Below are 15,025 nucleotides of genomic sequence, written 5' to 3' on the forward strand. Positions count from 1 at the left end.
GGGACCCAAAATTTCTTGTCTCTGAAGAAATGATCCAACAAGGGAATCGTCAGATAAGCAGAATATATTGGTCTGCTTACCTGAAGTTTCGCTAATAGTGTCATTTATTCACGCACAAAAAAATATCCGATCCCTACCATGTTGCAATTTAATCGTCATGATTCAGTTTTTCTAACATGGTGATGTGGCTTCTAGGCTGCGAAACCGGTCGCTAAATAAATTATTTACAAGAGCAGCCAAGTGGCTATTATTCAGAAATCATATTTTTGACTACGTTCTAAAGATTCCTAAAGTTATTTTCTACAAAACAGTTAAGTCGAATTTTCCTGTATCTCGTCATGTTTGTTGCCAAATTGATAATCATTTACTTTTAATGGAGCCAATATTTCCTGACGAACTAAAATATACCTGCTTAGCATGTTAGCCATTTGATCTTTTCAGAACTACTTCGTGGTGTCCAGATAATCTACACTCCTGGAAATTGAAATAAGAACACCGTGAATTCATTGTCCCAGGAAGGGGAAACTTTATTGACACATTCCTGGGGTCAGATACATCACATGATCACACTGACAGAACCACAGGCACATAGACACAGGCAACAGAGCATGCACAATGTCGGCACTAGTACAGTGTATATCCACCTTTCGCAGCAATGCAGGCTGCTATTCTCCCATGGAGACGATCGTAGAGATGCTGGATGTAGTCCTGTGGAATGGCTTGCCATGCCATTTCCACCTGGCGCCTCAGTTGGACCAGCGTTCGTGCTGGACGTGCAGACCGCGTGAGACGACGCTTCATCCAGTCCCAAACATGCTCAATGGGGGACAGATCCGGAGATCTTGCTGGCCAGGGTAGTTGACTTACACCTTCTAGAGCACGTTGGGTGGCACGGGATACATGCGGACGTGCATTGTCCTGTTCGAACAGCAAGTTCCCTTGCCGGTCTAGGAATGGTAGAACGATGGGTTCGATGACGGTTTGGATGTACCGTGCACTATTCAGTGTCCCCTCGACGATCACCAGTGGTGTACGGCCAGTGTAGGAGATCGCTCCCCACACCATGATGCCGGGTGTTGGCCCTGTGTGCCTCTGTCGTATGCAGTCCTGATTGTGGCGCTCACCTGCACGGCGCCAAACACGCATACGACCATCATTGGCACCAAGGCAGAAGCGACTCTCATCGCTGAAGACGACACGTCTCCATTCGTCCCTCCTTTCACGCCTGTCGCGACACCACTGGAGGCGGGCTGCACGATGTTGGGGCGTGAGCGGAAGACCTAACGGTGTGCGGGACCGTAGCCCAGCTTCATGGAGACGGTTGCGAATGGTCCTCGCCGATACCCCAGGAGCAACAGTGTCCCTAATTTGCTGGGAAGTGGCGGTGCGGTCCCCTACGGCACTGCGTAGGATCCTACGGTCTTGGCGTGCATCCGTGCGTCGCTGCGGTCCGGTCCCAGGTCGACGGGCACGTGCACCTTCCGCCGACCACTGGCGACAACATCGATGTACTGTGGAGACCTCACGCCCCACGTGTTGAGCAATTCGGCGGTACGTCCACCCGGCCTCCCGCATGCCCACTATACGCCCTCGCTCAAAGTCCGTCAACTGCACATACGGTTCACGTCCACGCTGTCGCGGCGTGCTACCAGTGTTAAAGACTGCGATGGAGCTCCGTATGCCACGGCAAACTGGCTGACACTGACGGCGGCGGTGCACAAATGCTGCGCAGCTAGCGCCATTCGACGGCCAACACCGCGGTTCCTGGTGTGTCCGCTGTGCCGTGCGTGTGATCATTGCTTGTACAGCCCTCTCGCAGTGTCCGGAGCAAGTATGGTGGGTCTGACACACCGGTGTCAATGTGTTCTTTTTTCCATTTCCAGGAGTGTATTAAAACATACGTCAATTGCACTTCCTCTGTATCTTAATAGTTAACAGTATTTAGAAAAAAAAAGTAAGTAAGCCACGTTTTCATTCTGGGTTTCACGCTTGGGCGTATTTTGTATTAAATCGGGGACCTAGAAACGACCCACCTCACCGCTGCCCCACACCGAACGAAGGGTTATTGTTGGTTGCCCCTCCTCCCCCCTCCTCCTCCCAATGGACCCCCCTGGGAACGTCTGATACCAGACGAGTGTAACCCCAAATATTTGCGTGGTAGGGTAATTATGGTATACGCGTACGTGGAGACAGTGGTTGCGCAGCAATCGCCGACATAGTGTATGCTGTATGTTAACCGGGGACCTAGAAACGACGGATAGGCTCCGTCTCCGCCGCAGCCACATTGGTGCACAACCCCACGACGACCACCGCAGTCCAATTCACCCAATCGCTGCCCCACACCGAACCCAGAGTTACTGTGCGGTTCGTTCCCCGGTGGAATGGCCCCACCCGCCCTCCCCCCAACCGCCTCCCCAGGGAACGTCTCACGCCAGACGAGTGTAACCCCTATGTGTGTGTGGTACAGTAAAGGTTGTGTACATGTACGTCGAGAACTTGTTTGCGCAGCCGACATAGTAAGGCTGAGGCGCTATCCAGAACCGGCGCCGAGTCAACTGTGGTACACAACGGGCCACTGATGACAGTCGTGAACGACGGCAGCACAGATGTGTACACGCGAAAAGACGTGCAGCCATTGAGCAACTGGCTGCCCAAGTGAACCAAGGGACTACCAACAGTGTCTCCTCAAAGACCGTTAAGTGAACGTGGCTGCATGTGGACCGCCGCAACATGCGCCTCGTTAATGCACAGATGCTGACTACAGTTCAACGGCGACCAAGGCTGGATTTTGCGTCATTATCGCAACTGGACGTCCACTGAGTGGCGACAGGTGCCTTTTTCAGATGAACCACGTTTTATGCTCCGTCGGCGTGAAACATTTGAAAACAAACAGCTTGTAGCAATCTTCGTAAGGATCAAGGCAAGAGGAGGGAATATAATGGCATGGGTAATGTTTTCGTGGCATTCTGGGTGATTTCGTCATTCAGGATGTCACACTGAATCAACACGAGTGTGCATCTGTCCTTGGGGACCATGTCCACTTCTACATGCAGTTGGTTTCTCCTCGACACCATGACATCTACCAGCAGGATAATGTAACGTGTCACACAGCTCATAATGTACGTGCGTAATTTTAAGAGCACCAATCATAGTTTACCGTCCTCTACAGGCCGTCAAACTTCCCGGATTTAAACTCAGTCGAGAATCTGTGGATCCAGCTCGATTGCGCTAGTCACTCCTTAACCCAGTTGGCCACAGTACTGGAGGCGGAATCTTCTAGAACCCCACTGAGCCTCTTCCTGCACGTCTCGCAGTGGACCGCACTGCAAAAGGCGGTTGTTCAGGATTTTGCCAGGGGTTACGTTAATGTGACTGGACAGTGTATTTGTTTTTCAAATTGTACGGAGGACACGTAACGAGTTAGTAGTCGATAGGGTACACGGAATTGCGACAGATGATGGTCGCATTAAGATTCATTAGTTTACTGGAATAGTAGGCATCTCGTGTAAATGAACTTCCGCATCTGAAGAAGCGGAGTTCGTGATGGACGATGTGTTTGTTGTCTGCAGAACAAAAGCGTTCTAGGATGTAATTTCAGGATCGCGTACCTAAATGCTCGTAGGTTTAAACACAGTGCAAAGGACCGTGTCAGTCGGGTGACTGCGCACGAGAGGGAAGTTCATCATTCTTCTCTGAAGAACTGAAAGCATCACAAAACAGTCTAAACCAATCGAAACAAAATTAAATTCGTTTTCCTGATGGATACAATGATGGAGACTGTATTTTGAAATTTCTTGGAAGAAGGAAAAAGATGGACAAGTTAGAAGGAATCAATGTAAAAGCGTGTGATTACGTAGGCTTCCGCAGGGTAATAAGTCATGAAAGTCTCTTCGGGTTTGCTGCCGGATCCTAGAATCAACTTGACTCGATATTTCGGCGATCCAACTGTTCGCCATCTTCAGGAGAATGCTGCTTCTGCTGAAGAGTCCCGCTGAGAACTGACGCCAGGTTGCAAATCGACGTCCTATATAGGCCACCGTTCAGTACACGGCGCATGCGCCTCCCATCACGGTTCTGCCTTCCAAGACAGGGATGGCACTCAGGACTTCAGCTTTGCAACCAACGTACTTCTGGAGATACGTGGATGATACCTTTTTCGTCTGGCCGCATGGACGTGATGCTCTTAAACAGATTTTTGGACCACTTCAACTGTCTTCATCCCTGTATCAAATTTACTATGCAGGTTGAAAATGATGGGATGCTTCCATTTTTAGACGTTATGGTTTATAAAAAACCAGATGGTACTTTGGGACACAGTGTTCACCGAAATCCGACACACACACAGATTGGTATCTGCATCCTAAGAGTTGTCATCCACCACACCAACGCAGTGGCGTCCTTAGGACTTGGGTACGGAGAGCATACGCCATTTTCGACGCAGACAGCTTAACCCAAGAACTTGAGCATTTGATGGCTGTATTTAAGGAAAATGGATACACCGAGAAGCAGATTCGTCCGGCTATGGAGTTTGGACCATCTCCGGAGGTGTATGAAGAGGAACATAGATCTGTGTCCTTTCTTCCTTATGCTGGAGGCTTATCGTTTAAGATTGGACAAATTTTAAGGAATTTTAACATTAAGACTGTTTTCCGTCCACCTTCTAAGATTAGGGCTCTGCTCGGCTCTGTGAAAGATGATTTGGGGCTTAGGAAACCCGGCGTGTACAAAATTCCGTGTCAATGTGAGAAGGCTTACATTGGCCGTTCGATTCGCACAGTGCGTGACAGGTGTGTGGAATATCGCCGTCATACGAGGCTACAACAGCCGGAAATATCGGCGGTAGCGGAACCCTGCCTAAATGAGGGACACACTATGAAATTTGATGATGTGGTAGTTGCCAACATTTCCGGTTTTTGGAACAGTGTCTATAAAGAGGCGATTGAAATTAGGTTGGCTGATAATTTAATCAACAGAGACAACAGGATTCCTCTTAGCAAGACGTGGAATCCTGCATTATCTCGCATCAAAACCGAACGTTCTTCGGTGCGGTCCTGAGTGCGATATATCGTTGCCAGCAGTGTTTCACTAAGGGCGGCGCCACCTCCCTGTCCTGGATGGCAGAAACCGTGATGGGCGGCGCATGCGCCGTGTACTGAACGGTGGCCTATGTAGGACGTCGATTTGCACCCTGGCGTCAGTTCTCAGCGGGACTCATCAGCAGAAGCAGCATTTCCTGAAGATGGCCAACAGTTGGATCGCCGAAATATCGAGTCAAGTTGATTGTAGGGTCCGGCAGCAAACCCGAAGAGACTTTGAAAAACGTAAAAGCATGTTTCATTGCACTATGCGTTCCCATTCCATTAATCGTTGTATGGGCTCTCACAATGTCCTGATGCAAAAAATGCGTTTCTGATTTAACTCGTCGTGCCCGTGCCTCAAAAACGAAGTTCAATGAAGACGTACCTGAGAGCTGGTTTCTCAGGATGGGGCAGGATAAGGTTGCCATTGTGGGCGGCGGCATAATCAGTTACCCTCGGTTGCACAACAAATACGTAAACTTTATTTAAAGAAATTAAAATTTTAAAACAATCTCTTAAAAAAACGCAATTGACTGTATGACGGCAGAATGCCTCATCACAGGAAAAAAATTCCGCAATTTTGAGGCCGAAGGCCACCAACAATAACTTCAAACAACAAACGGCTGAAGGCCTGAATTAGAAGTCAGGAAAGCAATTCCAAATAGTACACATCTCAACAAATACCTTGCTTTTAAAAAAAGTTTGCTTTAAAAAAAACTTATTGTAACACCGCAGAAGGCCTTATTATAAAAGAAGTGAAATTATTGCTCGGCTGAAGGCCACACACAACTTCAAATAACAAACGGCTGAAGGCCTGAATTAGAATTCCAAGTAGCACTCATTTCAACAAATACTTTACTTTTAATACAAGATTAGTTTAAAACAAACCTTATTGTAACATGGCTGATAGCCTTATTATGAAAGAAGTGAAATTATTACTCGGCTGAAGGCCACAAACAATTTCAAATAACAAATGGCAGAAGGCCTGAATTAGAAGTCAGGAAAAGAATTCCAAATACCACTTTTAAAGTAAATGCCTTGCTTTTAAAACAAGTTTATTTGAAAAAAAATTTCTGTAACACGGCTGAAGGCCTTATAACGAAAGAAGTGAAATTATTACTCGGCCACACCAACAATAATTTGAAAATTACAAATATCCTTAAAACAACATCACAATCCAAGGAATCAGGCCAAGCGGTTCTCAGCAAAGTGTTTCACGGGTCGGCCTGGGAAGCTAACTCAAACGTAAGGTAAGGTGAGACTGGCACCCAAGAGTTGTACTCACATAACAGGATGGCAACTCAACAAGGGGCAGCTTAAGCGCCGACCGACCGACCGACTAAACAATCCGCCTCACGTCCGATTACCGGTACAACGAAGGAATATTTTTAGGCAAGGGCGAAGAGACAGACAGCACTACGACTTCAAAAAGCACCCAAGGCCGAAGGAAACACTAGGACCAAGGCAGACCTCCCAAAAGAATATTCAAAGTACAATATAGGAGGCTGTCGAACTACACGACGTGTCGGACAGCATCAACACGACGAGGAAAGGTGCACTGGCGCGAAAGTACGCTAACCTCCAGGGCAGGTAACTGGGGGTTTAGCGGGCACAAGGCAGAAAATACCGCTGGTTGCACTTCAGTAATAAGAATAATACTAAATTCAGTGACAAATAACAAATGGAGAAATGCAGCTGCTGTATTTCACTGCCTCGAAAAACTTCACTCATTGCTGCCAGGCTCAGCGGCCTTGGGAGCAACAACCCGCCGACCAAAGGCGAGATCTCACAATAGTCGGTGTTGCATTAGCAGTTAACTCTTCACTCAGCTTAAGGGGCTCCGGAAAGGCTCAAAATCATGAAAAGTTCAATTTTTACTTTTTTGCCTTTTCTGAATCTGCAGACTATTACCTTTTAATAGATATATAATTTATTCAATTCCGAAGACTACAACTATTTTTAAATTTTTTTTGAAATGTGTTCTACATGGGCGTGACCCACTGTGGCGCTGTTAAACTGCTGTCAAATGGTGTTATTATTAACGTCCGTGTTCATCAGGTACATTTTAGTGATGTGAGATAAAGTATGTGTTGTGGCTAACCTGTGCTGGTTCAATATATATATCGCTGGTGTGAATGTCGATTGTTTCATGTTTATTTACTCTGTCGTTATCTCGAAAATATTCGTAATTAATTCTGTTTCTTGAGTCTCTGTTTTGTTGAAGTATAATAATGAGTAAAAGTAAAGTTATTAGAAATCCTCTGATCCTTTCAATGATGGCAACATTGTAAGGTGCAAGGTATTTAGAAATATGGGAATGAAGATAGGTTCTAACATGGTAAGAGCGATGCTTGCTTTAGACAAGGAACGCCTTCGGGCTGCAGACAGGGCTGTAAAGAGTCTAGAAATACAAGCAAGAGTAAACAGGAGGAGGAACAAGAGGAAGCTGGAGGAGGAGTTTGCAGAGGATGAAGATAATCCATCCTATGGACCTGGAATGCACTAAAAAGTTAATCCAATCTTTGTCGCTCGATTCCCAAAACTTTTATTTTCTCATACTAATTACATGTTTTCTACGGATCTTCCAAACATATTTGTTTCAAACTTTCAGTAAATGTTACACAGTACCTTCTGCATAATTTAACACAGCATTTTTCAAAAAAACTGTATATTTTTGAATATATAAATAAAAAATTGCAAAAAATGTGAATTTTCATTACAATTGAAAAAAAATCATCTTTAATAACTGAACTTAAATTTTGTAAAATCCCTGTGTTAAGTTGTAGCCCATATTCCAATAAATAATCTGTAAAAAGTTCAACTTCCTACCTCAAATACTTTGTGAGGAAAGATGTAATTTATAAGCGTTATTTTAACATTGCAAGTATAGGGCGTTCCGGAGCCCCTTAAACGTCCAGGGTTCGGTACGCAACTAAATCGTCGCTCTCGCAGCTACCCCTCCTCGATCCGGCAGTGGCTTGCCCTGGAGCTGCACGGACCTGCTCGCTGCTGCGCCCCAACCGAACTGATGTCCGTTCGCCACTCTCCTCACCAAATCCAGTACGCAGACAGCATTAAAATAACTGCTCATCCAAAACCACAAGATACACACGGATCCGGGAAAACAATTCCACCAGCAAGTCACAATACTAAAACCAGACACTGTGAAACTGTGGTGTCACCGCCAGACACCACACTTGCTAGGTGGTAGCCTTTAAATCGGCCGCGGTCCGTTAGTATACGTCGGACCCGCGTGTCGCCACTATCAGTGATTGCAGACAGGGCCGCCACACGGCAGGTCTAGAGAGACTCACTAGCACTCGCCCCAGTTGAAGAGACGACTTTTTTAGCGATGGTTCAATAACTACATCCGCTCTCATTTGCAGAGACGACAGTTTAACATAGCCTTCAGCTACGTCATTTGCTACGACCTAGCAAGGCGCTACATCCAATTACTGTCTTGTGAACAGGTAATATTGTGACTCATGCACCGTCAAGAGTGACGTTCATCATTAATGGATTAAAGTTAAGTATCCAACTAGCTACGTCCGCTTTCTGACTTATAATTCCTTGTCATGTTCCAGACCTCACGTCAGTATAGTCCTTCCCTCCTCACGCCAGCCTGCGCGAGCTAAAACGCATGCATTTCGGCCTCCTCTAGTAACACGGTGTTGGCTCTTCTGCCAACACAACAGAAACAACACGGACGAATTATAAGTCGGCACAAACACAGAGAAGTCAAAACATGGAGGTATAAGGAGGGGAGATGGCACTATGGCCGTCTGCTGTACGTCTGTTTGAAGCCGGTGGGCCGCCATGTTTGATTGGTCAAAACAGTGACAGAGCTCTTGTTAGAATTGCGTGTTCTTCATATTTAACGTTATGTCTGCGAAATAATTTCAGATGATGAGTGTTGCAATGTTTACATGCATAACACAACGTCAGAATAGCTTTTTCAGGTGTTTTCGTTTTGTTTTTAATGCGTTTTTGCCCCGGCAATACAACTGATTTGGTCTTGTTAACTTAAGTGTTTCTTTTGGATACGAACTTCGAATGATGAAAAGTAACAGTGTACAAAGCTCTTTTCAAACTCAAATCACCTTTTACTGTATTTGTGTCGATGTAAACTGAAAGCAGAACCCGAAAGCTATGCTAGTTTACATACCGGATGATATTTCTTACTCGTTTACACACTTATACAAAATTTCATTTGTAAATACAAACATCGTTTGTGCTTTGTCAAGAAAAATAAGCATATGAACCCACAGAGCCCTACGAGCTTCATTGATCGGAAATCTGAAATAAAATAAGAAGAAAACAGTTTCACAAAACGTAAACAAGGCCGCACATCTCACGAATATAAACGACCATATTTTACGAACGGGGCCACTTACGCATGGAACGTGATTCCTTTTAACTTGGTAGCACTATTCCAACGGTTGGTACACCCGTAAACAACGCAAACCGGCATTTTAAAATGAAAAAACCTTCAGCAGCTCTAGACAGTAGCACAATCGGAAACGAGTCTTCTGACCAAACTGCAATGGCGGAGCTCGGTTTCTGTCGGCTTCAAGTTTGTGACGTCATGGCATCTCCCCTCCTTATACCTCCATGAGTCAAAAGGAGTCGGAAGACCAAATGCACGTCGTCCGCTGCGACGACCGACCGAACGACCAACCAACGGTCGTCCCCACTCAGGTCAGGCACGGAAAAGATCCCATTATAAATCGTCATCTGACAACTTATTGCCATGAGGTCACTTCGACGGGCGGACACACACACACACACACACACACACACACACACACACACACACACACACACACAGACAGAGGTGATAGTTGCACTACTGGAATATCACGGTCCATTCAACTAAAACTCGCTGAATCCAGTCCTTGACGTGGTCGTGCGCTCTCGCGACCACACGTCGAACAGTGCATGTGTGTCGCCGGCGGTCGGGCGATTTCTGGCTGTCCGGGCCTCACTGCTGCTCCGTCCCAACTCAACTCGCTCGACACACGACGACCTGGAAATACTAGAGGCCGCTCCAAACATGGTACCACAATATACTCCATCGATAAGCGCTACTGCTACCACTCACGGACAGACAAGGCGAGCAAACAGAGTGGCGCCAGTGAACACGCTAAGAAAACGGGGCGCCCCTATCGCTATTACAAGATGCCAAGCTATCAACGCTCACCGCACACGGCTCAGTACCATTACTTCAACACTTAACAAATACGAGGTGCATTCAAGTTCTAAGGCCTCCGATTTTTTTTCTCCGGACTGGAAAGAGATAGAAACATGCACATTGTTTTAAAATGAGGCCGCGTTCATTGTCAATACGTCCCAGAGATGACAGCACCGTACGGCAGATTGAATTTTACCGCCAGCGGCGAGAATGAGAACTGTTTTAAATACTTAAAATGGCGACGTTTTCCTTACTCGAACAGCGTGCAATCATTCGTTTTCTGAATTTGCGTGGTGTGAAACCAATTGAAATTCATCGACAGTTGAAGGAGACACGTGATGATGGAGTTATGGATGTGTCGAAAGTGCGTTCGTGGGTGCGACAGTTTAATGAAGGCAGAACATCGTATGACAACAAACCGAAACAACCTCGGGCTCGCACAAGCCGGTCTGACGACATGATCGAGAAAGTGGAGAGATTTGTTTTGGGGGATCGCCGAATGACTGTTGAACAGATCGCCTCCAGAGTTGGCATTTCTGTGGGTTCTGTGCACACAATCCTGCATGACGACCTGAAAATGCGAAAAGTTTCATCTAGGTGGGTGCCACGAATGCTGACAGACGACCACATGGCTGCCCGTGTGGCATGTTGCCAAGCAATGTTGACGCGCAACGACAGCATGAATGGGACTTTCTTTTCGTCGGTTGTGACAATGGATGAGACGTGGATGCCATTTTTCAATCCAGAAACAAAGCGCCAGTCAGCTCAATGGAAGCACACAGATTCACCACCACCAAAAAAATTTCGGGTAACCGCCAGTGCTGAAAAAATGATCATGTTCTGGTACAGCGAGGGCGTAATCCTTACCCATTGCGTTCCAAAGGGCACTACGGTAACAGGTGCATCCTACGAAAATGTTTTGAAGAACAAATTCCTTCCTGCACTGCAACCAAAACGTCCGGGAAGGGCTGCACGTGTGCTGTTTCACCAAGACAACGCACCCGCACATCGAGCTAACGTTACGCAACAGTTTCTTCGTGATAACAACTTTGAAGTGATTCCTCATGCTCCCTACTCACCTGATCTGGCTTCTAGTGACTTTTGGCTTTTTCCAACAATGAAAGACACTCTCCGTGGCCGCACATTCCCCAGCTGTGCTACTATTGCCTCAGCGATTTTCCAGTGGTCAAAGCAGATTGCTAATGAAGCCTTCGCCGCTGGCATGGAATCATGGCGTCAGCGTTGTGAAAAATGTGTACGTCTGCAGGGCGATTACGTCGAGAAGTAACGCCAGTTTCATCGATTTCGGGTGAGTAGTTAATTAGAAAAAAAATCGGAGGCCTTAGAACTTCAATGCACCTCGTAGTTCCACAATCACGGAAGAGTCGACAAAGAAATTTCTTCAAATAACTGACAGAGTCAAAAGATGTGTTATTCAAAATAGAATTGTGGATTTGGTTGAAGTGAGATGTTTTGCGTTTCAGTAGAATTTCATGAAACCGCATTGATTCCTAGGGGCAATGAGACTCCGTGAATGTATGGCCGATGATGCTAGTATCACGTAGGCTGCAGAATGGAACTTTCGGAATGAATAGTGGCTGCAGAATTAGGCCCTGTTCAGGTCGGACTACCTCCAGATTTTTCGTTCCCTAGTAACGACCTGCTTGATGAAGCAAAGGCGAATGCTTGGTTCTGAGTTCAAGCAATACATTCAGTCTTCGTCTGACGTGAACGTTATCCCACAGTCTAGCGTACGGGAACATGTGTGCAGGAAGTACCGGCGCCCTCCAGAGTGCACACAAGAAGCTTCGGTACTTACCAGATATCAGGCCTGCGCTGTCTGTCGAACCCGCTTCTGATGCTCCTGGTTCTGCTGCTGGTGGTTCTGCTGCTGCTGCTTCTGACCAATCTTCGTTCTTCGTTATCTTCTCGTCGGACTTGCTGCAAAGACGAGATGCTTCGTATAATACTGTTTTCGATACTATAAGAAATTAGAATTGTTGCAGGAAATGGTGGATAGCATATTGAACATGTTTTGCGCCAGTCACACGGAAATTAATAAACCGATTTGATTTTGATTCATGCTTTTTATGCAGTTTTTGGCCTCAGGACAATTAAAAACAACTGATCGAAGTGTTTCCGGGGTCACGTTCAGAATGTGTTGCACAATGCGTGCTTTCAATACAGCTAAGTTTGCAATCGGAACACTCAACACAACATCTTTTTGATAGCCCACAGCCAGAAGTCACACGGTTTAAGATAAGGTGATCGGGACTGCCAGGCTGTAGGGAAATGAACTCCGTCTTCAGGCCACAAGTGGCCCATCGGGATCATCCGACCGCCGTGTCATCCTCAACTGAGGATGCGGATAGGAGGGGCGTGTCGTCAGCACACCGCTTTCCCAGTCGTTATGATGGTTTTCTTTGACCGGAGCCGCTACTAATCGGTCGAGTAGCTCCTCAATTGGCATCACGGGGCTGAGTGCACACCGAAAAATGGCAACAGCACACGACGGCACGGATGGGCACCCATTCAAGTGCCGGCCACGCCCGACAGCGCTTAACTTCGGTGATGTGACGGGAACCGGTGTATCCACTGCGACAATGTCGTTTCCCAGTAGGGAAATAGCGGCTGGTAATTCTAACGTTTCCGAAATGGCGCTTCAGCAGCTGCTTAACTGGATTTGCAATGGAGGTTCGCCATCTTGCATAAATCCACGCTGTTGACGAGCTGGAACGACGTGGTTGTGCAAAAGACACTCATAGTATTGACCAGTGACGGTGCAGGTAACAGTACCGGAACCACCTGTCTCTTCGAAAAAATATGGCCCTATGACAAATGATGCCGTTAAGCCGCACCACACAGTGACCTTTTCAGGGTGAAGTAGTACTGGTTGATTTGCGTGTCGATTTTCCGTTGCCTATATTCGACAATTCTGTGTACTGACATATCCTGTCAGATGGAAGTGGGCTTCGTCTGTCCACAAAATCGTCCACGGCCAGTCATTGTCCACTTCCATGCGAGCAAGAAATTCTAAAGCAAAGGTCTCTCTTGCTGGCAGGTCAACAGGAAGCAACTCGTGCTCATGAGTAATTTTGAATGGTTATCAAAGAAGGATGTTTCGTAGGGTTTTACACACCGTGCTCACGGGTATGTCCAATGTTCGGGCAACTGTCCATGCACTACACGTTTGCACACCACCACTCGTCTCCTCCTGCATTGCTGCGGCCACTGCTTTCACTGCCGTCGAATCAATTCGTTTTCTCCCTCTACCAGGTTGCACACCAAAAGAACCCGTCTTTTCGAATTTCCGAATCATTTTCTCCAGACCCACGGCAGTCATCGAACCAAAGCCTTCTTTCAAACCCTTCAATGTCCGGAACTACTGCAGAGCGACGCGTGCACAGTCATCATTCTTGTAATACAGCTTTACAAGCAGAGCGCGATCCTGCATTGAAACAATCATGGCGAACTTCGCAGACGCGAAAGGAGGAAAAGCCGTGTACCCGGCGTGTTTATACCAACTTCAATGTGTCGTGCGCATGACAGGTGTTTTCAAACATGGCTCTAAGCATTATGGGACTTAACACCTGAGGTCACCAGTCCCATAAACTTACAACTACTCAAACCTAACTAACCTACGGACATCACACACATCCATGCCCGAGACAGGATTCGAACCTGCGACAGTAGCAGTCGCGTGCTTCCGAACTGAAGCGCCTAGAACCGCTCGGCCACCGCAGCCGGCCAGGTGTTTTCATTTACGTATTCTGAAACATGCAGCGCCATCTGTTGATCAATTTTCATACTTTTTTTTCCTTCTGCCATATGTTTTCCCCCTTCTCTGATAATATTCAGTTGCAGCTTGACGTCATTCTGACCAATGGCGTTATTTCTAGCGCGTTTTCAAAGTTTAACTTTGATTATATCACCCTGTACTTCGGGCAACACCATTACTCTGCAACCGAGGTGCTCTTGCATGTGAAAGGGGAGCTCCTTTCCAAATTACAGATTGCCGAACAACGGTTCTCTGCGCCCGTCCTGTCCGCCTCAGCCCCACCCTCACCTACCTTGGCCTCACCATTGACCGTCACCTCACCTGGATCCCTCATCTCCACTCCATCGAATCCAAAGCCCACAACCGCCTCTGACTCCTCAAACTCCTCTCTGGCCGGACATGGGGGTTGCACCCCTCTACCATCGTCCACACCTACAAATCCTTAATCCGCCCCATCCTCTGTTATGCCAGTCCTGCCTGGATATCTGCCCCCCCCCTCCCCCAAATTCTATAAGTCCCTCCAGATCCTCGACCATCATGCACTCCGCCTTGCCTTCCGTATACGCCTCCCATCCCCCACACGGATCCTCTATGATCTCATTCCTTTCCCCCATCTGCTCCTATTCCTCGAACATATCCGCATCCTCTACACCTCCCGCCGCCTTGATCCCCCTCACCCCCTGGTTGCTCCTCTCCTCTCCCATCCCTGCCCCCTGCCACATCTTCACTGTTGTGTCCCCCCTACCCTCCATCTCTACACCCTTCATCTCCTTTCCCAAAGTGGCTTCCATCAACTCCCCCTCCCGGATGATGCCCTCTCTCCCTCCATTTATCCCTCCTATCAACTCTGATCCTCACTCCCCCTGGTTTCCTCTGTCCTTTTCCCGGGCTCCCTCTCCCCCCCTTCCATCCTCTTTTTTCCCCACCACCCCTCTCTCTGACCCCTTCTCTCCCCTGAGTCTTTTTGCATTTCCCTCC

This window comes from Schistocerca nitens, chromosome 9 (assembly GCF_023898315.1).
Source record: "Schistocerca nitens isolate TAMUIC-IGC-003100 chromosome 9, iqSchNite1.1, whole genome shotgun sequence".
NCBI lineage: Eukaryota > Metazoa > Arthropoda > Insecta > Orthoptera > Acrididae > Schistocerca > Schistocerca nitens.